Source organism: Puma concolor, chromosome B1 (genome assembly GCF_028749965.1).
Source record: "Puma concolor isolate L17-30 chromosome B1, mPumCon1.1.hap2, whole genome shotgun sequence".
In the NCBI taxonomy this organism is placed as follows: domain Eukaryota; kingdom Metazoa; phylum Chordata; class Mammalia; order Carnivora; family Felidae; genus Puma; species Puma concolor.
Genome location: NC_141670.1, coordinates 58,834,344 through 58,859,610, shown reverse-complemented (window position 1 = coordinate 58,859,610; position 25,267 = coordinate 58,834,344).

Below are 25,267 nucleotides of genomic sequence, written 5' to 3'. Positions count from 1 at the left end.
AAGAAATGTGGCTGGCGGCATGAGCAGGAGAAGGTGAACTAGCCTGATGAAAGAGAAAAAGGGAAGAACATCGTACAAGTTTGGAAGGTGAGTCAGGGAATTTCCAGGCAATAGGAAAGCTTTTAGTTCTGGGTAGCTGAGGGAGCCCCCCAACCCTTGGGAAGTGGTCTGCATTCTTCAAGAGTTGTGGAGCCTATAGGGCTGACTGGGGCCACCAGAGTGCTGGCCGTGGTGTCCACGGTGTCCGACAGAGTGCCCCCTTGTGTCATTCTCCTTGAAAGCTTTCACCCCGGCTTCCTTGGGGACTTTCTTTTCTTAAAGGGAACATACTCACATTTTAAAATGGAATTCATTTTTGATATTATAATTCAGTGTATTGAAATTTAGAGTCATCTTTGTTAGAAAATCTTAAAACAGTTGTTACTGTTACTGTCATTGAGCAAAGCCATGTAAAATGTGTTTTGTTCCATGTGTCACTATGTCTCTATAAAGTGGAATGAGCCTGTAAGTAAGCTTCCAAGACTTGTGTTGATAAGGGTTTTAGTGCCCTCTGTGTATTTTTGCTTTGTCTCTTTTTCCTTCCGGTCTTTTGATACTTAAAACTTCTCATTTCTGTAAAGGAATGTTGATATCATCCAGGCTACTTAAAGCATGGTTCATGAATCTAAGGAAATGTTCAATATTTTATAGTCAGAAAAAATAGATTTTGTATCTTGACCTTTAAGTTAAGCTTTTCTTTTCAGAACTATATTACCTTGCAAAGTACACAGGGAACTGGAGCCAGCTTGTGACCTTTTGTTAACACGTAGTTTTGAGAAATGGGAAAAAGGCAATGCATAGATCAGGAATTTTATTACCAAAAAGAATTAGGAGTCAGTTGCATGTTCTGCCTTTCTTAGAAAGACAGCTAGCCATATAATTTCTGGGACAGATGTTCTCTTTTGGAGAACACTGTGAGTAATCCCTGCAATGCCACCCCAAGGCCTCTGCGTAAAGTGAGAAGCAATTAGACTGTAAAAGGTGAAGATGGGAAGGGAGGTGAGGAAATATTTGGCATGTTGCTGTCAGGAACATCCTGGAAGGTTGTTCTTACTAAAGTCAGCTTGCTTAAAATGTGGCAGACTCTAATTAATGCTAATTGAAAATCCACCTAGTGGGTTAAGAGCTCAGCTGTGATTGGGTAGAGACATTAACTAGACAAGGAGAAGGTGCAGTCACATGCCCATGAGGCAGTGATGCCCAGATGGTTTGTATCAACAGCTGATCCTGTGGGTACTACCTTCAAAACATATCCAGAATCTGACTGATCTCACCATTGCCCCTGTTGTTCCTCGGAAACAAGCCACCTGGCCACTTTGATTATTGCAAAGCCCCTTGACTGGTCTCTCTGCTCCCACAACAGTTAGGGAAATCCTGTTAGCACAAAGTCAAATTATGTCCCTTCTCTGCTCAGAACCCTGCCACAGTTCCCATTACACTCAGAAACAAAACAAAACGAAACAAAACAAAACAAAACAGTCCTGCAATGACCTACACAGCCCGTGTGGTCTGGCCCTCGGTCGCTTCTTGATTTCATCTCCTGTTGCTCCTTGCAAGGGCACTTTGCTTCAGTCACATTGGCTTCTCTGCTCTCCTGTGACCATGATCAACTCTTGCTTGTATCTCTTGCTGTGTGTTCGATGGCTGTGTGTTCAAATGTTCTCTTCTCAGCAAGGCCTTTCCTCATCCCCCTAAATAGAAGAGCAGCCCTCTTCTCCCCACACCCACCTGGCCCACTTGCCTCTTTACCATCTCCGCTTTCCTCCATAGCAGGCACCATGTGTTGACTTCTTTGTTTATATATTGTCTGGCCTTTTCGCTGTAATGTATGCCCCTTATGGACAAGAGCTTTGTTTTGTTCACTACTATTTCCTCAGCACTTCAGACATTGCACAGAGTGGGTGCCCAACAAATATTTGAGTGAATATTAAAACTTGCAAAATAATTTCATTTTTAACAAATGCTTATTCAGGAATTATAATTTTTTTAAGGGTTATTTATTTATTTTGTGTGAGAGAGAGGGTGAGCAGGGGAGGAGTAGAGAGAGAGGAGAGAGAAGGAGAAAATCCCAAGCAGACTCTGCTCTGTGCGCAGAGCCCAATGTGGGGCTTGATCTCAAGAACTGAAAGATCATGACCTAAGCTGGGATCAAGAGTCAGATGCTTAACCAACTGAGCCACCCAGGCGCCCCCGGAACTATAGTGTTTAAAGAACCTTGTTCAGTACTTGGAAGACAGAATGCTCCAAGAAGGTAAATTTCACAGGCTCTGAGTGGGCCAGAACTAAGACACAATCAAATTAACAGACTATTGGCTATTGGCATGCTTTCTCAGTGTGCTGGAAGAAGCAGAAGACTTTGATGAAATGATAGGATACTGTCTATACTGTGTGGCAATCTAGCCATCTAATGAATAACAAAAAATTGTTTTCCTTATATAGAAGGAGACTACTTTTTAAAAAGTTTTGTCAAGATACAAGTGACATGTATTCTGTGTAAATTGAAGGTGTAGATCATAATGGGTTGGCTTACAAATTTTTGTGAAATGATTACCACAATAAATTTAGCTAACATCTACCATCTCATATAGAAACACACACACACACACACACACACAAAGAAAAAAAGTTTCTTTTACTTGTTATGAGAACTCTAAGAATCTACCCTTTTAATTTTCAAATATATAACCCAGCAGTGTGAACTATAGTGTCTTGTGTCCTTTACATCCCCCGTACTTATTTATCTTATAACTGGAAGTATGTACCTTTTGACCACTTTTATCCAATTAATTCCCCACTCCTCAGCCCTGCCTCTTGTAACCACAAATCTGATATTTTTATATGACTGTGTTTTTTCTTTTAATATTCCATATATAAGTGAGATTATACAGTATCTGTCTTTCTCTGAACTATTTTGCATAACATAATGCCCCCAAGATTTCTCCTTGTTCTCACAAATAGCAGGATTTCCTTCTTTTTTTTATGATTGAATAATCTCTCTCTCTCTCTTTCTCACTGTATATATATATATGTGTGTGTGTGTGTATGTGTGTATATACATACACACACACACACATATATATATATACATATCACAGTATCTTTATCGATTTATCCACTGATGGACCCTTGGGTTGTTTCCATGTCTCTGTTGTTTCCATGTCTCTGCTGCTATGAACATGGGGGTGAATATATTTCTTCAACATAGTATTTTCATTTCCTTTGGACATATTCCCAGAAGTAGAATTGCAGATCATATGGTAGATCTATATTTAACTTTTTGAGGAAACTCCATACTATTTTCCATAATGGCTGTACAAATTTACAATCTCACCAACTGTGCACAAGGGTTCTTTTTGTTCCACATTCCTGTCAGCATTTGTTATCTTTTCTCTTTTTGATGATGGCCATTTTAACAGGTATGAGTTGATATTCCCTTAAAGTTTTAATTTGTATTTCCCAAATGATTAGTGATGTTGAGCATGTTTTCATGTATGTGTTGGCCATTTGTTTATTATCTTTAGAAAAACATCTATTCAGGTCCTTTGCCACTTTAAAAATTGGATTATTATTATTATTTTGCTATTGAGTTGTAGGAGTTCTAAATATATTTTGGATATAAACCCCTTTTCAGATTTGTGGTTTGTAAATATTTTTCCCATTCTGTAGGTTGTCTTTCTTGTTTTGCTGTTTATTTTGCTGTGCAACACTTTTTAGTTTCATGTAATTCTACTTGTTTTTTATTTTGTTGCTTGTTCATTAGATGTCAGATTCAACAAATCATTACCAAGACCCATGTCAAGGAGTTTTTTCCTATGTTTTTGCCTAAGAGTTCTATGGTTTACAGGCTACCTTTAGTTTTTAATCCATTATGAGTTAGTTTTATTAATGGTATAAGAATCTTTTACCATGTGAAAATCCAATCTTCCCAACACTATTTATTTAAGAGACTGTCTTTTCTCCATTGAGTGTTCTTGGTACCCTTGTCAAATACTAGTTGACTATATATACATGAGTTCATTTCTGGGTTCCCAATTCTGTTCCATTGTCTATATGTCTGTTTTTTTACGTCTGTTTTTATGCCAGTGCCACACTGTTTTGGTTACTATAGCTATATAGTATAGTTTGAAATCAGGAAATGTGATGACTCTTGCTTTGTTCTTCCTCAGGTTTGTTTTGGCTATCCAGGGTTTTTGTGGTTCCATATAAGTGTAGAATTGTTTTTTTCTACTCCTGTAAAAACTGCCATTGTAATATTGACAGGGTTTGTTATGAATCAATAAATGGCTTTGGGTAGTATGAACATTTTAACCATATTGATTCTTTCAATCCATGAACACAAGGTACCTGTCCATTTATTTGTGTCTTCTTTGATTTCTTTCATCAATGGCTTGTAGTTTTCAGTGTGGAGATATTTTACCTCCTTGGTTAAATTTATCCTAAGTATTTTATTGTTTTGCTGCTATTGTAAATGGTATCACTTTCTTTATTTCTTTTTTCAGATAATTTATAGTGTATAAGCACAGTACTGATTTTTGTATGCTAAGTTTATATCCTGTAGCTTTACTAAATTTATTGATTAACAGTTTTCTGGTGAATCTTTATGATTTTCTATCTCTAAAATCATCATTTACAAGTAGAGCCAATTTTACTTATTTTTTTTCAATTCTTATATCTTTTATTTCTTTTTCTTGCTTGATTTCTCTAGCCAGAACTTCTAGTACTAAGTTGAATAGGAATGGTGACAGTGGGCAACCTTTTCTTCTTCCTGGTCTTAGAGGAAAAGCTTTCAGTCTTGTATCATTGAGTATAATGTTAGCCATGGGCTTGTAATATATACCTTTATTGTGTTAAAGTATTTATTTTCCTTCTCTACCTAATTTGTTAAGAGTTTTTATCATGAATGGATGTTGAGTTTTGTGAAATGGTTTTTCTTTCTGAATCTATTGTGATCATATGATTTTTGTTGTTGTTCATCCTATTGATGTGATATATCACATGTATTGGTTTGTGTATGTTGAACCATTCTTGCATCCCAGGGATAGATACCACTTGATCATTGTGAATCATCCTTTCATGTCTTTCTGAATTCACTTTGTTAGTATTTTATTGAGAATTTTTTCAATGATATTCATTTGGGATATTGGCCTGTAGTTTTATTTTTCTTGTAGTTTCCTTTTCTGGCACTATATCGGGGTAATGCTGACCTCATTAAATGAGTTTTGAACTTTTGAAATGTTACCTCCTCTTCAATGTTTGGAAGAATTTCAGTAGTTTGATGTTAATTTTTCTTTAAAAGTTTGGTTAAATTCACCAGTGAAGCTCTCTGGTCCTGGGATTTTCTTTACTGGGAGAGTTTTGATTACTGATTCAATTTCATTTCTAGTAACTGGTCAGTTCAGATTTTCTGTTTCTTTATAATTCAGTGCTGGTAAGATGTAGGTTTCTAAGAGTTTTTCCATTTTTTTCTAGGTTGTATAGCTTGCTGGCATATAGTTGTTCATGGTAGCTTCTTATGATCCCTTGTATTTCTGTGGTATAAGTTGTAATGTCTTCTTTTTCATTTATAATTTTGCTGATTAGAGTCTCTTTTTTTTCTTGATTAGTTTAGCTTAAAGTTTATCAATTTTATCTTTTCAGAAAACAAACTCTTGGTTATGTTAATCTTTTGTGTTGTTTTCCTGTTCTCTATTTCATTTATTTTTGTTCTGATCTTTATTATTTTCTTCCTTCTGCTAACTTTGGCTTAGTTTGTTCTTCTCTTTCTAGTTCCTTGGGGTGCAGAGTTAGGTTGTTTATTTGCAATCTTTCTTATTTGTTAATGTAAGCATTTATTCTTATGGACATTTCTCTTAGAACTGTTTTGCTGTATCACATAAGTTTTGGTTATCATTTGTGTTTCCATTTCTGGTTGTCTCAAGATACTTTTTTACATTTTCCCTTTAATTTCTTCTTTAATCCCTTGGTTGTTCAGGAGAGCGTTGTTTACTTTCCAGGTATCTACAAGTTTTCCAGTTTTCCGCCTGTTACTAGCTTCTAGTTTCATTCCATTGTGTTGAGAGAAGATACTTGGTATGATTTCAGTCTTCTGGAATCGGGTAAGACTTGTTATGTGACCTAACATATGTTCTATCATAGAAAATGTTCCATGTGTGCTTGAGGAGAGTGTATGTTCTGCTGTTGTTGGGTAACATATTCTGTTTATCTGTTAAGTCCACTTGGTGATAGTATTCAAATTCATTGTTTCTTTCTTGCCTTTCTCTGGGTAATATATCTATTGTTGAGAGTGGGGTATTAAAGTCCCTACCTATGATTGTATTGCTATTTATTTTTCCACTGATTCTGTTAGGTTTTGTTTTATATATTTAGGGACTCCACAGGGGGGTACATAAATATTGATAATTGTTATTTCTTCTTGATAGATTGACCCATTTATGATTATATAATGTTCTTCTTTGTCTCTTTTTACCCTTTTTAGTTTAAAGTCTATTTTGCCTGATAAAAGAATAGGTATCCCTGCCTCCCCTCCCCCCCTTTTTTGGTTATAATTTTATTGAAATATCTTTTTCTGTTTCTTTACTCTCAGTATATGTGTGTCCTATGTACCTTTAAGGCTAATGTGAGTCTCTTGTAGGCAGTATGTTGAAACTTGTTTTTATTAATCTTTTCAAATGTAATTTAATCCAGTCAAATATAAAATTTATTAATAGGTAAGAACTTACTACTGTCATTTTATTCATTGTTTTCTGCCTTGTTTTTTAGATCTATCATTCCTTGCTTCTTATCCTACTATCTTCTTTGTGTTTTGATATCTTTTAATATCAGTATCCTTTGACTTCTTAAAATCATGTTCTTTTGTGTAATTACCACCAATTTTCCCTGTGTGGTTACCACAAAGCTTATATAAAACATATTAAAATTATAACACCTGATTTTAAACTGATAAAAATTTAGCTTTGATAGCATTCCTAAACTTCACACTTTTACATTCCCTTCACCTCACATTTTAGGTTACTGATGTTACAGTTGACTTTTACACTACATTTTTTTGTTTTATGATTGTAATTGGCATCCTTCTGCTCAAAGGACTTCCTTTAGCATTTCTTGTAAGGCAGTCTTAGTGGCAATGAAATTTTTGTTTGTTTGGGAAAGTCTTTACCTTTTCTTCATCTCTGAAGCATAGCTTTGCGAGCATAGAATTCTTGATTGACAGTTTTTTTTTTCCTTTCAGTATCTTGAATATATCATCTCATTCTCTCCTGGTCTAAGTTTCTTTTAAGAAATCAGCTGATGGTCTTATGGGGGTTCCCTGATGTGCAACTTGTTTCTTCTTGTCTTGCTACTTTCAAAATTCTTTATCTCATGTCTTTGAATTTTGACGGTTTAATTGTAGTATGCCTTATTGTAGCTCTATTTGGGATCTTTTGGGCCTCATAGATATGGATGTTCATTTATCTTCTAAGGTTTGGGAAGTTTTCAGTCATTATTGCTTTAAATATTTTCTGTCTTTTCTTTCTCTTATCCTTCTGGAATTCCCATGATGCAGATACTCTTTCTTTTGGTTGTGTCCTCTAATTCTTGTAGGCTTTTTCTTTTTTTTCATTCTTATTTTATTTTTTCTCCTTTGTCTGGATAATTTCAAATGTTTCCTGTTCTAGATCTTTGATTCTTTCTTCTGTATGGTCAAGTCTGCTTTTGAAGCTCTCTATTGAATTATTCAATTCAGTCACTGTATTTTTTAGCTCTAGGATTAGTGTTTGTTTGATGGTTTCTATTGGTTTGCTGAACTTCTCATTTTGTTCATGCACTATTTTCCTAATTACGTTAGTTGTCTGTGTGTTCTTGTAGTTCATGAAACTCCTTTTTCTGGGATTTATTTTATTTTATTATATTTATTTTTTCATTTAAATTCAAGTTAGTTAACATACAGTGTAGTATTGTTTTCAAGAGTAGAACCCAGTGATTCATCACTTATATATAACACCCAGTACTCATTAAAATGAGTGCCCTTCTTAATGCCCATCACCCATTTAGTCCATCTCCCCATGAACCTCCCCTCCAGCAACCCTCACTTTGTTTTCTGTATTAAAGAGTCTCTTATGGTTTGCCTCCCTCTCTGTTTTTATCTTATATTTCCTTCCCATAGGAGAACTATGTTCATCTGTTGTGTTTCTTAAATTCCAAATATGAGTGAAAGCATATGATATTTGTATTTCTCTAACTTATTTTGCTTAGCATAATATACTCTAGTTTCATCCACGTTGTTGCAAATGGCAAGATTTCATTCTTTTTGATTACTGAGTAATATACCATGATATATATATCATGTATATATATATATATATATATATACATGTATATATATATATGTATACACACACACACACACACACACACACACCATCTCTTCTTTATCCATTTATCAGTCAATGGACATTTTGGCTCTTTGCATAATTTGGCTATTATTGATAGCACTGCTATAAACATTGGGGTGCATGTTCCCTTCAAATTGGCAGTTTTGTATCCCTTGGATAAATACCTAGTAATGGAATTGCTAAGTCATGTGGTAGTTCCATTTTTAACTTTTTGAGGAAACTTCATACTGTTTTCCAGAGTGGCTGCACCAGTTTGCATTCCCATCAACAGTGCACAAATGTTCCCTTTTCTCCACATCCTCACCAAATTCTGTTGTTTCCTGAGTTGTTCATTTTAGACATTTTGATTGGTGTGAGATGGTGTCTCATGGTGGTTTTGATTTGTATTTCTCTGATGATGAGTGATGTTGAGCATCATTTTATGTGTCTGTTAGCCATCTGGATGTCTTTTTTGGAAAAGTGTCTCTTCATGTCTTTTGCCCATTTCTTCCCTGGATTATTTGTTTTTTGGGTGTGGAGTTTGGTAAGTTATTTATAGATTTTGGATACTAAACCTTTAAATGATATGTCATTTGCAGGGGCGCCTGGGTGGCGCAGTCGGTTAAGCGTCCGACTTCAGCCAGGTCACGATCTCGCGGTCCGTGAGTTCGAGCCCCGCGTCAGGCTCTGGGCTGATGGCTCAGAGCCTGGAGCCTGTTTCCGATTCTGTGTCTCCCTCTCTCTTTGCCCCTCCCCCGTTCATGCTCTGTCTCTCTCTGTCCCAAAAATAGAATAAAAAAAAACGTTTAAAAAATGATATGTCATTTGCAAATATCTTTTCCCATTCTGTCAGTTGCCTTTTAGATTTGTTGATTGTTTCCTTCACTGTGCAGAAGCTTTATATCTTATTGAGGTTCCAATAGTTTTTGCTTTTCTTTCCCTTGCCTTGGGAGACATGTTTAGAAAGAAGTTGCTGCAGCCAAGGTCTTGGAGGTTGCTGCCTGTTTTCTCCTGGTTTCCTATCTCACATTTAGGTCTTTCATCCATTTTGAATTTATTTTTGTGTATGGTATAAGAAAGTGGTCTAGTTTCATTCTTCTGCATGTTGCGGTCCAATATTCCCATCACCATTTGCCTTAGAGACTGTCTTTTTTCCATTGGATATTCTTTCCTGTTTGTTGAAGATTAGTTGGCCATACATTTGTGGATCCATTTCTGGGTTCTCTATTTTGTTCCATTGATCTATGTGTCTGTTTTTGTGCCAGTACCACACTGTCTTGATGATTACAGCTTTGTAATACAGCCTAAAGTCTGGAATTGTGATGCTTCCAGCTTTGGTTTTCTTTTTCAACATTATTTTGACTATTTGAGATCTTTTGTGGTTCCATAACAATTTTATTTATTTTTATTTTTTTATTAAAAAAAATTTTTTTTTAACGTTTATTTATTTTTGAGACAGAGAGAGACAGAGCATGAACGGGGGAGGGTCAGAGAGAGGGAGACACAGAATCTGAAACAGGCTCCAGGCTCTGAGCAGTCAGCACAGAGCCCGACGCGGGGCTCGAACTCACGGACCGCGAGATCATGACCTGAGCCGAAGTCGGCCACCTAACCGACTGAGCCACCCAGGTGCCCCCCATAACAATTTTAGAATTGTTTGTTCTTGCTCTTTGAAGAATGCTCATGTTATTTTGGTAGGGATTGCATTGAATGTGTAAATTGCTTTGGGTCGTATAGACATTTTAACAATAATTGTTCTTCCAATCTATGTGCATGGAATGTTTCTCCATTTCTTTGTGTCTTCTTTAATTTCTTTCATAAGCTTTCTATCATTTTAAGTGTACAGATATTTTACTAATTTAGTTAGGTTTATTCCTAGGTATCTTATGATTTTTGGTACAATTATAAATTGGATTGATTACTTGATTTCTCTATCTGCTGCTTCATTATTGGTGTATAGAAATGCAACTGATTTCTGTACTTCGATTTTATATCCTGAGACTTTGATGAATTCATGTATCAGTTCTAGAAGTTTTTTGGTGGAGTCTATCAGTTTTCCACATAGAGTATCATGTCGTCCATGAAGAATGAAAGTTTGGCTTCTTCCTTGCTGATTTGAATACATTTTATTTCTTTTTGTTGTTCGATTGCAGAAGCTAGGACTTCCAGTACTGTGTTGAACAAAATTGATGAGCGTGGACATCCCTGTCATGTTCCTGACCTTATGGGGAAATTGAGGATGATAATAGTTGTGGGTCTTTCATATATGGCCTTTGTGATGTTGAGGTATGTTCCTTCTATTCCCACTTTCTTAAGTGTTTTTATCAAGAAAGGATGCTGTTTTATCGAATGCATTTTCTGCATCTATTGAGATCATATGTTTCCTATCCTTTCTTTTTTAATGTGGTGTATCACATTATTGATTTGCAAATATTGAACCAGCCCTGCAGCCCAGGAATAAATCCCACTTGATCATGGTGAATAATTCTTTTAATATACTGGCGAATTTGATTTGCTAGTATCTTGTTGAAAATTTTTACATCCAGTTTCATCAGGGCTATTCGTCTGTAATTCTCCTTTTTTAGGGGGTGTTTGTCTCATTTTGGAATCAAGGTAATGCTGTATTCATAGAATGAGTTTTGAAGCTTTCCTTCTATTTCCATTTTTGGGAACAGTTTTAGAAGAATAAGTATTAATTCTTCTTTAAATTTCTGGTAGAATTCCCCTGGGAAGCCATCTGGCCAAGGACTCTTATTTGTTGGGAGATTTTTGATTGCTGATTCAATTTACTTGCTGGTAATGGGTCTGTTCAAATTTCCTATTTCTTCTTGTTTCAGTTTTGGTAGTGTGTGAATTTCTAGGAATTTGTCCATTTCTTCCAGAGAGCTTAGTTTGTTGGCATATAATTTTTATAGTATTCTCTCTTATAATGGTTTGCATTTTTGTTGTGTTGGTTGTGACCTCTGCTCTTTCATTTATGATTTTATCTATTTGGGTCCTCTCTCTTTTCTTTTTGAGAATTCTGGCTAGGGGTTTATCAATTTTGTTTATTCTTTCAAAGAACCAGAATTTAGTTTCATTGATCTGTTCTATTGTTTATTTTTCTTTGTTGTTGTTTGTTTGTTTCTGTATTATTTATTTCTGCTCTAATCTTTATTATTTCCCATCTATTGCTGGCCTTAAGTTTTATTGGTTGCTACTTTTTAGCTCCTTAGATGTAAGTTTAGGTTGTGTATTTGGAAACTTTCTTGCTTCTTGAGATAGTCCTCTTAGCACTGCCTTTGCTGCATCCCAAAGGGTTGACTGTCATGTTTTCATTTTAATTGGCTTCCATGTATTTTTTTAATTTCTTATTTAATTTCTTGGTTAACCCATTCATTCCTTAATAGGATGTTCTTTAACCTCCATGTATTTGAGGGATTTCCAAATTTTTTCTTGTGGTTTATTTCACATTTCATAACGTTGTGATCTGAAAATATGCATGGTATGATCTCAATCTTTTTGTATGTGTTGAGGTTTGATTTGTGACCCAGTATGTGATCTATTCTGGAGAATATTCCATGTGCACTCAGGAAGAATGTGTATTCTGGTGCTTTAGGATGAAATGTTCTAAATATATCTGTTAAATCCTTCTGGTCCAGTGTTTCATTCAAAGCCATAGTTTCCTTGTTGATTTTCTCCTTAGATGATCTGTATTTTGATGTAAGTGGGGTATCAAAGTCTCCTACTATTATGGTGTTATTATCAGTGAGTTTCTTTATGTTTGTGATTAATTGATTTATATATTTGGGTGCCTCCAATTTGGGGACATATTTAAATTTTTTTGATCTTCCTAATGGATAGACCTTTAATTATGATATAATGCCTTTCTTAATCTCTTATTACAGTCTTTGTTTTAAAATCTAGTTTTTCCAATATGAGTATGGCTACTCCAGCTTTCTTTTGACATCCATTGCCATGATAGATGGTTCTGTATCCCCTTACTTTCAATATGCAGGTATCTTTAGGTCCAGCTGTCTCTTGTAGGCAGTATATAGATGGGTCTTGCTTTTTTTAATCCATTATGATACTCTCTGTCTTTTGACTGGAACTTTTAGTCCATTTATATTCAGATTATTGAAAGATTTGAATTAAGTGCCATTGTGTTACCTGTAAAGTTGGTATTTCTGATGATGTTCTCTGGTCCTTTGTAATCTTTGTTCCTTTAGTCTTCTTCTTTTTTTTTTTTTTCTCCATTCAGAGTCTCCCTTAAAATTTCTTACAGGGCTGGTTTGGTGGTCACAAACTCCTTTAGTTTTTGTTTGTCTGGGAAAGTCTTTATCTCTCCTTCTATTCTGAATGATAGCCTTACTGGATAATGATTTCTTGGCTCCATATTTTTCCCATTCAGCACATTGAAAATTTCCTGCCACTCCCTCTTGTCTGCCAAATTTCAGTGGACAGATCTGCTGCTAACCTTATGTGTCTACCTTGGTAGGTTAAGGGCCTTTGTCCTTGGCTGCTTTCAGAATTTTCTCTTTATCTTTGTATTTTTCCAGTTTCACTATGATATGTCATGGTGTTGACCTGTTTTTGTTGATTTTGAAGGGAGTTCTCTGTGCTTCTTGAACTTGAATGCCTGTTTCCTTCCCCGGATTAGGGAAGTTCTCAGCTGTAATTTGTTCAAATAAACCTTCTGCCCCCCCTTTTCCTACTCTTCTTGTTCTGGGACTCCTGTGATAAGGATATTGTTTCATTTTATGGAATCACTAAGTTCTCTAATTCTCTTATGATCTAATCATTTCCTTTCCCTCGCTTTCTCAGCTTCATTATTTTCCATAATTTTATCTTCTATGTCACCTATTCTCTGCTGTTTCTTCAATCCTCAGTGTGATTGTATCCAGTTGTTTTCCATGTCAGTTATATCATTTTTTACTTCAGCCTGATTAGTTTCTAGGTTTTTGATCTCTGTAGCAAGAGTTTCTCTAGTGTCTTCTATGCTTTTTATAAAACTCAGCTAGTAGTCTGATGACTGTTGTTCTAAATTCTTGTTCAGGTATACTGCTTACATCTGTTTTGAGCAAGTCCCTGGCTGTGATTTCTCCTTGACATTACTTTTGGGGAGAATTCCTCTGTCTTGTCATTTTGGCTACATTTCTGTCTTTTGTGTCTTAATAGATCGTTATGTTTCCTGCATCTGAGAGTAGTGCTATATTAAAAAGTGGTCATACATTGTCCAGGGACTGGCACTTCAGGAAGTGTTTCTGATGTATGCTGTGTACACTCTGCTGTTGCAATTTTTGGGTCAGTCCATTGCACAGCTCCTCCTTTCTTGCAGTGGAGAGTGTTTGGACCTTTAACTAGGTGTGCTTTGATTTGTTTGTTGAAGTTAGCCTGGAAAAAGTGGGGGAAAAGCCTGATCCCAAAAAAAGAGAAAAAGAAAGGGAACAAAAAAATTCAGAGAATCGAAAAACTGTAAGGCTGCTTCCATAGAAAAAGAAAGGAAAAAAAATGAAGAAAAGAAAAAAGAAAGAAAAGAGAAGCGTAAAAAAACTGGATCCAGAAAAAAAGAGAGAAGGAAACGAAAAAAAAAACCAAACAAACAAGAAACTATGAGCCGAATTCCAAAAGAAAAAGAAGAAAAAAAAAAAAAAAACCGAAAAAGAACTGCAGTTGTCATTTTGAAGCACTCAAATTTCAGTGTACTTGGTGCATGAGGGGTGCTTTTGTGCAGGTCTTCTGAAGGAAAGGTTCACTGCAGTGGCTCAGCGTCAGTCTTATCCCAGTAAATAAGCTGTTCCCAGGCACAGGGGAGGGGGTGGGGGTCATCGTTTTGCGTGAGCAGGTCCCGCCTCTAATGGAGGCTGCTGTGTTGCTCTCTGAGGTCCCACTGTGTTGGTTTTGGGGAAAAATGGTGCCACCCTAATCTCCCATTCCCTGACTGGGGAAACTCACACCCCTTGCTGTTCGGATCTCACAAAATAGCGAGGGCATTCAGCTTGTCCTGTGCCACAGCTCAACTACGTGTTTTCTTTGACACTTGGCTGGAATTCAAAATCTGAATTTCAATCTGAAGTCTTAAAGGACTTAGCACCACACAGTTCCCTCCTTTCCTCTGGAGTAGAGCCTCTACACACTGTGTCTGAAGTCCTTTGTCCCTGAAAAACAGTCCCATACCTGCACAGTGCCAGGAATATATAGTCGTAGCACCGCTAGAAGTGGCAAAGTTTATATTCCCTCTGGGTGTGCCTCTATCTCCTTCCGATGAAAGGCCTTTGGCTGGTGCCTGCAGGATCTTTTGTCCTTGGGGAGGCAATATATCCTCTTCCAAAAGTACTTAAGGAACAGGAATGTTCTCTCCCAGTGCTCATCAGACACCATGCTATGCATTCCAGGGCCAGTTCCCTTCACCCCAGGAGCACGTGCTACAGCCCCACTTCTAGGTAAGTTTCGCACTTCCAAAACTGCAGAGTTTGAGCTCCAGACACTGTTTGAAAAAAACTCCATGGACCTGAGACACTTAGTACTTCTTGCTCCTCAGTTCATGGTCCAGAGAGGTTTTCCTCTTGTGTGAACCGGGTGCCGCCATTTCTCAACCACTCTTTCATCCTCTCCCTTTTGTCTCTCCACGGAAAGGGTTCCCTCCCCTCCATCGCACCGCCATTTTTCTCTCCCCCAATTCACTTCCACACACTTCTTACTTGCCACACTCCCTCCCTCCAGCTGTGGAGATTCTTCTGCCACTCGGCAGATCAATTTCCTGAGGGTCCCAAGTGATCTGACCTCAACACAGCTGGGTTTGGGGGATGAGGAAAGCCCAGGGTAACTTACTTCTCCGCCATCTTAATTCCTCTTTCCCCACTAAACTTCTTTAAGAGAATTATTCTAAATTCTTTATATAACAATTCATAGATCTTTAGGTCTTTAGGGTTATTGGAACTTTATTAGTTTCCTTTGGCAGGGTCAAGTTTACCTGATTCTTCATGAGCCTGGATTCCTTACATTGTTATCTGTATATTTGAGTATGTTGTCTCCTCTTGTAGACTTTAATTTGCTTTGGCAGAGACAGTTATTTACTAGTCAGCTTAGTGTTCTGGATGTGTCTGCTGGCAGATGGAGTTTACTATGAGGTTCTATTTTTGGGCAAGGCTGTTGCCTGAGCTCTGAGGTGGGGGTGTGCCACTGTCTAAGAACTGTTGGATAGGACTGCTGGCTGGTTCCCTGCCCAAGAGATGCTATAGAATGGGATTCATGGTTGCCTGGGTTCCTTGATCAGCCTTCCTAGATGATGAGGATGGGTACTGTACTCATACGTGGGTGGTGCTATGAATTAGCGTCTCTGCCCTAGTGGGGCAGCAGAACAGGCCCCGAGACTCGCATGGCTCAGTTTTGAGTACCTGAATCAGGCAAGACTGTGCACTGATTTCCTAACCAGATGGGGTCACTGGTTTTGCTCCGCAGACTGAGCAAGTCCAGGTTGTGCTCTTTTTAAGTGCCACTGTAAGCAGCGTTGTTAGAAGGGCTGTGCAGCTTCCCATGTGCTCTCATTAGGTTCCCTGGTTGGGTGGGCTGAAGGCTGTATCCAGCAATGGGTGGAGCTATGAATTGTTATCTCTGAGCAGAGCAGGAGAACTGACTCTGAGTACGGCAAGGCTCTTTGTGGTCTTTACTGACTTGTGCTCCATGTTGCTTGACCAAATGGTGCCACTGACTTTGCTCTGTGTATGATCAGTTCTGACCAGTGGACTCTATGCTTAACTGTTACTGGGCTATGTAGCTTTCCAGGTGTTCTGGCCAGGTTTTCTCATCAGGTGTGGCTGGGGGCTATGCTCAGTAGATGCAGGGCTATTAATTAGCTCCCTTGCCCGGGCCAAGCAGGAAAGCTAACCAATCAGTCTCAGGTGTTGCTGATCAGGCTTTCTGATCAGGTGGGGCTGTGAGCTACACTTAATAGATGCAGGGCTGTTAATTAGCTCCCCTGACCAGGTAAAGCAGGAAAGCCAGCTCCAAGCAGCTTCCAAAGTATTTCCAGTTATGCCTTCTGGTTAGACGGGGCCAGGAGCTATACTCAGCAGTGGATGGGGCTGTGAATTAGCTCCCCTGCCTGGGGGGGAGTGGAAAAATAGCTCCATGTCCGGCAAGAATCTTTGTGGTTTTGACTCAGGCCACCCTATACCCCAAGTTCCCTGGCCAAATGGTGCCACTGGTTTTGCTCTGTGGATGATTAGCTATGTCTGCTGTGCTCTTTGCTTGAGCGCTGCTGAGCTCTGCAGCTTCCAGGTGTTCTTACTAGCCTTTCTGATCTGGCAGGGCTGGGAGCTACACTCAGCCCTGGACTGTGCTATGACAGTTCCCCTGTCCGGGGTGGGGTGGGGTGGGGTGGGTGGTTGGACCAGGGTCCAGCACCGGCAAGGCTCTTCATTTGAGGACCCTAATCTGGCTGAACTGTGCTCTGCCTAGTTCCCTGGTGAAATGCGCCACCATCTTGGCTCTGCAGATGAGCAAAACTGCCAGTTGGAACTACCACTTGGACACTGCAGGTAGGAACTTGGTCTGCTGAGATATGAGCACTGGTTGTTGCAAGCTCGGCCTGCTTGTCACAATGAGATTTCTGGTGGTCAAGCGTCACAGACTGTCCCACATCCTCCATGAGGTGAGGCCAGAGTGGGGCCTCCTAAGAAGCCACTCAGCACTGGGGGAGCTGGATGTCCACCCTGGGCTCTTTTCCTGCTGGAAAACAATGGGTTCAGGGGAGACCTCAGATGGTGTGGTGCCAGCCTGCGGGTTCAGGGGAGACCTTAGCTGGTGTGGTGCCAGCCTATGGTCAGTGTGTAGCTGCTCCTCTTAGCCTTCTGATGCAATCTGTCTTGGTCTCAGTGATACAGGGGGTGCTTCAGCCTCTCCCCATGTTCTAGGATTTTGTTAGTGGTGTCTTATCCATGAATAGTTGTTCTTCATTTTGTGAAGGGGAGCAAAGTTGGGAATGACCCATGTTGCCATCCTGGTGGCATCACTTAAAGGATACTATTTTTTAAAAAATGTCAAATGTTTTCTTATGTTTCTTCCATCCTTTCCATATGCCTTTTGAGTTGGTTATCAATCCTTGTCTCAGAGGACTCATGATGTTGCAGAAAAGCAGAGAAAGGTTTTTGGATTTCTAAAGAATTGGCTTTTACTGGCAAAAAAATAGGTCCCAAAGGAAACATTGATGATACAAGAGTAAGTCTTCCTATCCACATTCTTTTCTGCCTTTCCAGGGTTGGGGAAAGGAAGGACCATTGTACTCCAGAGTGTCACAAGTTATAGAATACATGTAGCTGTGTTGTTTGGCCTCACAGAGGTCCTGCATATTCCACCACAGGGAAGGAAGCAGCAGTACATTTGCAGAAGGCGATAAATTACCAACTCAGATGGGCCAGACAGAAGGGCTACTGCAACAGAATTGAGTTCCTTCCATGAAAGAGGCCAGGAGAGAATAAGAGTTTCTTCATTTGCAGCCAGCACGAAAAAAGGATGAAAAAAGGCCAGGTGGTTTCCCCCTCTCTCATGGGTATTATATATTCACCTGGAATTCCTACACAACTCCTGGCCAGCAGTTATGATGAACTTTCCACCACAGAGCAAAAGCTTACAACAGAAACTTAGTTCAGTTATAAGAGAAAATAATCACACACTCGAGTAGATGGACTAAAATGTGTACACTATGCACTTATATAAACTAGTTGTTTGTAACCTGAGTGACCCTAAGTCCTCCTACTTTCTTGAGTCCCCTTTCCTTCAACATCTTGATAAAATGACTCAAACGTCCATCCCTTGCATTAAATTTAGCTACCCTAATGTCTCTGCATATTCTTGGGAATTACATTTTCTGGACAGTTTGCCTGGATTTCTTCCACTGAATTCTTTTTCTCCTTCTGCTAACTGCTTTCCCTATTCTGTACACTGGACACCAATTTCCTAACTTCCTCTATCCCTTGAATGCATCACTAACCATGGTTGATGAGAACTGCAGCTTTTTAAGGAAGGTTTGAGGCAATGGAGGGGAATAACAGCAAAAATTACTGCAAGCCATTACTGGAAATGGAACATAAGATATTAGAGTCCTAAAAAGTGATTGTTTCTTTCAGTATCTTTTAAACACCTTATCTGTTCTACCGAGAACACTTGGAGTCAAAAATCCTAGCAAATATTTTCTGGAATGGGGTTTCGAAGCATTCTGTACTTTTCAAAGGTATATTTTATAATGGTAAAAACTGTTTTGGGGAATAATCTGAGATGAAAGAAATGAAGAGTTCCAAAAGGTAGTCACTATGCTAAAATACTTCTACAGTATGGCAGGGTGAGATGCTTACCAGTCAACAGCCTTAACATCAGTTCTACTGTGCTTTGTGCTGCCCTATAGTTTGCCTGCATATATTACATCACTGTGTTTGCAGCCCATGTAGAAATGTCAGTAATTCACCTTGGCACTTTTCCCGTGTCCGTTGCTGGGTGCACACCATGCTATCATCATTCTTCAAAATGCCATTTCTAATGGTATACTCTTCATTATACCCAGGACCCTGATCCTGAAAGGTCACAGGTTGCACCACACGGCAAGCTTGTTTCACCTAACCTTTGGTACTGCTGAAACTTATTAAGAGAGTGAGTCCTCTTAATAAGTACTACACAAAGACAATACCTATTCCTAACACGAGCCCTAAAAAAGTCTATTGAACTTTCCACAGAGGTGATAACAGAAGACATACCAGCCTCCCTCCTCTGTCATTAACTGCATTGAAATTCAAAGAGAGCAACTCCAGAAGCATTGAAACCTGGTGCTGTGGAGTTGTCTAATCAATGTAACTGTTCAGCCTTGAATAAATTAACACGAAGCAATGTCAGCTCACTGAATCCCAGGAAATCACATCTTATGGAAGAGTAATTAACTTGCTAAAACTATGAGAGCAAGAGATGCCAAGATTTGTTTAGAAGATTTTCAACCCTATCAGAGATCACACTAGAAGCCTGTGTGTCAGCATGCGTGCTGACAGATTCCTCTTTGCAAAATGAGTTGGAACTTGTAGGCAGAGACAACCAGTGCTCTTAAGTTAGGTTATAGTGAGTCAAAAAGAAAAACACTGGAAATCTCCTTGATGTATTACTCAGAAAGGAAAATGACCCTTGTCACTCAGTGCTCCATCATTTTATGGCCTTACTCTGAACAATCGTGTACTCTGAACACTTGTCACTCAAGCCTGTGTTCTTTGGCTTTTTAGTATAGATGCCACTTGATCTTCACAAGGGCTGGTGCAAAATCATATTCATCTTTGCTTCCGGAGTGGCTAACATATTATCTTGTTTATGGTGAATTTATAATATATGTGTGATGTGGAATAGTATTCCTAAGTTAGCCTCTGTTCAGGAAATTGGAGCATAGTGACTGACTCATATCAGCAGTAAGAATACAGATAAATAGAATAATCAGAAGAACGAAGAAAGGTCTAGTTAGAATAATTGTATATATTGCTGTTGTTAACTCAGTTATGCTTATACACGTGCTTTGTCAACACATTCCAAATACACTGGTTGCCTTTAGAGACAGGTATCTCTCTCCTGCCTCAGATCTTGGTGCATATTCTTTCTCTACTTAGGCATTTAAAGTAGCTGTTATATAAATGGTACAGTTTGCATCTATTATGTATAAGTGATAGAAAACTGACCATTGTTTGCAAATGCCTCTTTCATTAATAATATTAAGCTTTTGTGGATCAGGGGAGGAATTTTCTGGACCATTGTCAGTTTACTAATATTTAGGCCTCACAACCACGTGTCTTAAGCTTGGGGTTAGGACTGTATAATACAGTAAACACGATCAATTTATACCATTGTAGCTGTCCTTGTTTCAGAGGCATGGATAAAAAAGGAGGCCCTACCTGGGGTTTTAAACTCTAATCTGCAGAGTGATTTTGAGCAAGGCACTGAATGGGCCAATAATAATATCTACTTTATGGTTTATTGACCATATTAAAGTGAGATGGTATAAAGTAATTAAAACAGGGAATGACACATAGCAACAACTTAATGTTAGTGCATTGCTATTGACATATACTGTTATTTTTATTGACATTTAGCTTCAACTAAGTAATCAGGGGATAAAACATATCATCTATGAAGAAACAGGGAAGAGAACACAAAAGCAGACTCATGGAGATTCCCCTGGGTGATCAGTGAATTGAAATTCTGATGCTTTTTGTGAAATCTGCACAACCATTAATATCACTGTTCCCAGTGATCTAACTGGATCTTTAAAATCATCCAAAACATCAGATCATTTTTTATCAGCCTATTGTTTTTTATTGCATACACATGACCTCAGGAGGTATAAATATTTGTTCTAGCAATAATTGTCCTGAAACCACTGTGAGACAATGAGTAACATACTCCTTTAACAGATGGTCAAAACCGGAAGGAAAGTTTTAATAAGAAATGCATAGCTTCATAGTGTTTTAGAAAAATATTTTACAAAGACTTGAAATTTGTGCTACTCCAAAATACTATGCAACTCTAAAACAGCTGTCAGTGATTTCTTTGTGGAGAAAATGAGGTCTGAGTTTCTTGCCCAATCACTATTATGGTGGTTTACCTCACATCCCTTGAGTGTGTGGTACTATGCTGTATGCCGAGTGCTTGTTTTCCAGGCATTTTGTCCTAAAAATGTTAACATTAACCTTCCTCTTCTAACATTGGAGAAAAATTAACTTATCTACATTATATACCAAATAATGAATATGAGTGGTTTAGTGGCCATCCAAATAACAATAAAAGAACGGTGCCAGATGACTTTGTTCCTTACTTTTGGCACCAAGATTCTTACAGGTATCAGGCAGCCATGTTTTTAGGAAAAGACTAGACCTCTTCCTGGTCTTAGGGCTCTATAACAATCATGATGGTCCCATTTTCCTTGGTAGTTTAGCACCATTAATATGATGGTGCTTATGATGATGCTGATAAAAATATTCGTGAATATTTGCTCTGTGCTTATTATATGCCTGGCACCAATATATGCATTTTACATGTTTTAAATCATTTGATCCTATGATGTTTTTCTTTTCTGAATATGAATGTTGCTTTTTCCTATGAGGGGACCTAAAACACAAAGTGAAAGAGAACCTTAAGAGATTTATGAGCTGTTCAATTAACCAATTCTGAAACAAACTTACCACCTAATATTATTAAATGTCCTTTCTGTTTACACTGTAGTTTTGTTGAGTCTTCTGTTAATTGCAGTTGAAAGCGTAACTGACATGGACTTTGCATTAAGTTCTTTCACACATTTCTCTGACAAAGGAACTCACTTTACACCAAGAGAAGTAGGGCAAGGGGATGATGCTCACCGGATTTGAAGGTAATGGCAAAGCCTGGTAAAGCACAGGTTAGGAGATAAAGCTTTAAGAAATTGGCCTGTTCCCTATAGGATACGCTTACTGATCTCAACTAGTGATCAATAATAGTGTGTTTCCTCCCTTAGTCACGACACATGGGTATAGGGACAGAGAGTGTTAAATATGAATGACACCTCTCACTATTACAATAAATTGCCCACTTACAAAAATTTTGCTTCTTCCATGATTTTGAATTCTTCTGGTTTAGAGCTCTTAGTACTCAAGGGAGATATGTTTCTATCAGGAGACATTAAGAAAGATCCCTCTAGGGATGCCTGAGTGGCTCAGTTGGTTGAGTGTCTGACTCTTGGTTTTTGTTCACATCATGATCTCACGGGTTTGTGAGTTAGAGCCTCGTGTCAGGCTCTGTGCTAACAGCACAGCTTGGGATTTCTCTCTTTCTGCCCCTGTCCTGCTCATGTGTGAGTGCACCTGTGCGCTCTCTCTCTCTTTCTCTAAAAAAAATAAACATTAAAAAGAGATCCCTTTAATTAGAAGCTCATAAGAACATCTGGTCATTTGGGGCTTCTCATGTCACTGAGTGAACAGAACAAAAAGATGTATGGTGTAGAGTTAGATAATGAATTCTGGCTACCAAGGAGAAATGGATTTCTTTCACACAATGGGGGCAGGCAGGATGTGGATGGAATTAAGGGTACACACTGGGATGCCTCCTAGTACTGCTGTGTCCAGAGATAAAATTTAATAGAAGACTTTACACACCTAGTATCCAGGAGCTCAGATATGTCAGAAATGAAGGTTTAGGTCAATAATTTGGGTAGAGAACCCTGATGCGTTGGGTGCTAGATGAAAGCAGAGGGGATGTGTAACAGATGGTGCTAGAAGAAAGTCTTAAGTATCAACTATGGCTTCGTGACCAGTTGCTGAAATAAGAACTGTAGCATCTAGTCTTATTTTCTTTGATAGTTAGCATATATATTTATAAGTTTATAAGTTACTATAAACTTAATCTAAATATAACTTATTTTCCTTTGTCTTCTTTCGTACACAACTTTACGTGATGTAGTTACCAGTTAGACTATAAATTGGAGAATATAGAGACAGGGTTGTGAAATAAGTACTGAAGGAATAGACAAACCCAGAGATACTGGATTTAGATCTGGATGCAGAAATTGTGGCCTCGTGTTGCTTCCTTTTGGGGAGTGGGCAAAACGTATTTTTGTCTAATAAGGAAATGGATAATGCTCAATGCTAGGCAGAAAAGATTTTTAGAAATCTTAGTATGTTTTGTTTTAATAAATTATTTAAATAAAAGTGCAATATATATACAGGAAAACAGACGAACCATATGTAAACACCAAAAAATATTTTTAATTCTAATTAAATGTTATATTAGTTTCAGGTATAATAGTGAGTCAACACTTCCATACAACACCTGGAACTCATCACAAGTGTACTCCTTAATCCTCATCACCTGTTTCACCCATCCCACAACCACCCTTCCTTTGGTAATCATCAATTTATTTTTTATAACGAAGAGTTTGTTTCTTGGGGTGCCTGGATGGCTTAGTCGTTTAAGGTTAAGCATCTGACTTCTGGCTCAGGTCATGCTCTTGCGCTTCATGGGTTCGAGCCTATGGTGGGTTCTGTGCTGACAGCTCAGAGCCTGGACGCGTCTTGGGATTCTGAGTCTCCCTCTCTGTCTGCCCCTTCCTCGCTCACCCTCATGTGTGTGCGCTCTTCCTCTCTCCCTCTGTCTCTCTCTCTCAAAAATAAACATTAAAAAAGAGTTTGTTTCTTGATTCATATGATTCTTGAATCACCACACTTCAGTAAATACCATCAAAGTCAAGAAATACAACATTGCCACTATCTCAGCAACTTCTCTTGTAAATACTCCCAATGAGCAACACTGCCACTGTCTCCAAATTTAACCACCATCTTGTCTTCTAAATGCATAAATGAGTTTGCTTGTTTCTGAACTCTTTATTAATAGAATCATACTGTTTTTAATTATTTTGTGTCTCATTTCCTTTGCTCAATATTATGTTTGTGAGATTTGTTGCATATAACAGTAATGTGTTCATTTTCATTTCTGCATGTGTAGAATTTTAATGAATGTAGCAGTGTTCTCTTATTTTCTTTGCTGTAGAGTATTCCATTTTATGCTTGCTAGTTGGATTTTCTTGCAGATTTTTTTTTCACTTCAACTATAACACTGCTTCTTCCTTGGTCTCCCGTCTCTTGGCACCCCTGCGGATTTTGGTAATTACTTATGTAATTACCATAATTACATAAGCCAAATTTAAAAAATTAATACCTTTCTATGTATATACATATCCTAGTGGTTCTGTTTTTAGAAAACCCTGCTAATAAACCTGGCGTTTAATTTTTAAAATTAAAGATATATGTTGTATTAGATTTGTCAGTTTCAAGCAACAGAATCTGACTGAGTAGGTTATGTTTTTCATAAGCCCATTGAGTAAGCCCTGGACCAGAAGAGGAAATAGGTTGTCTGGTGGCTTCAGGTGCTCCAGGAGATCATCAGTGCTCCTGGTGCTCCAGGAGATCATCAGAGGAGCATTTAGTGAGCATTCATAGCAGTCACTGCTGAGTCTGGGTTTCCATCAGCCAACCAAGCAAACAATGCCTATGTAATTTTCTCAAACATTCATTGAGAAACTCTGACAAGTGTACTCATATTGATAAATTTAGTCCAATCTAAATTATTCATTTTCCCCTTTTTTCCATCTCTTAGAATCTATTATTATATATATTTTTTCTGCTTCCTTTTTTAACTTTTTAAATTTTATTATGAATATAATTTATTGTCAAATTGGCTTACATACAACACCCAGTGCTCATATCAAAAAGTGCCCTGCTCAATGCCCATCACACATTTTCCCCTCTGTCCCCACCCCCCATCGACCCTCAGTTTGTTCTCTGTATTTAAGAGTCTCTTGTGGTTTGCCTCCCTCCCTCTCTGTTTGTAATTATTTTTTCCCCTTCCCTTCCCCATGGTCTTCTGTTAAGTTTCTAAGTTCCACATATGAGTGAAAACATATGATATCTGCCCTTCTCCAACTGACTTATTTTACTCAGCATAATACCTTCCAGTTCCACCCACGTTGCTACAAATGGCATGACTTCCTTCTTTTTCATTGCCAAGTAGTATTCCATTGTATATATAAACCACATGTTCTTTATCCATTCATCAGTTGTTGGGCATTTAGGCTCTTTCCATAATTTGGCTGTTGTTGAAAGCACTGCTATAAACATTGGGGTACAGGTGTCCTTATGCATCAGCACTCCCATATCCCTTGGGTAAATTCCTAGTAGTGCTATTGCTGGGTCATAGGATAGTTCTATTTTTAGTTTTTTGAGGAACCTCCATACTGTTTTCCAGAGTGGCTGCACCGGTTTGCATTCCCACCAACAGTGCAAGAGGGTTCCAGTTTCTCCACATCCTCACCAACATCTGTCTGTAGTTTTCTGATTTTTTCATTTTAGCCA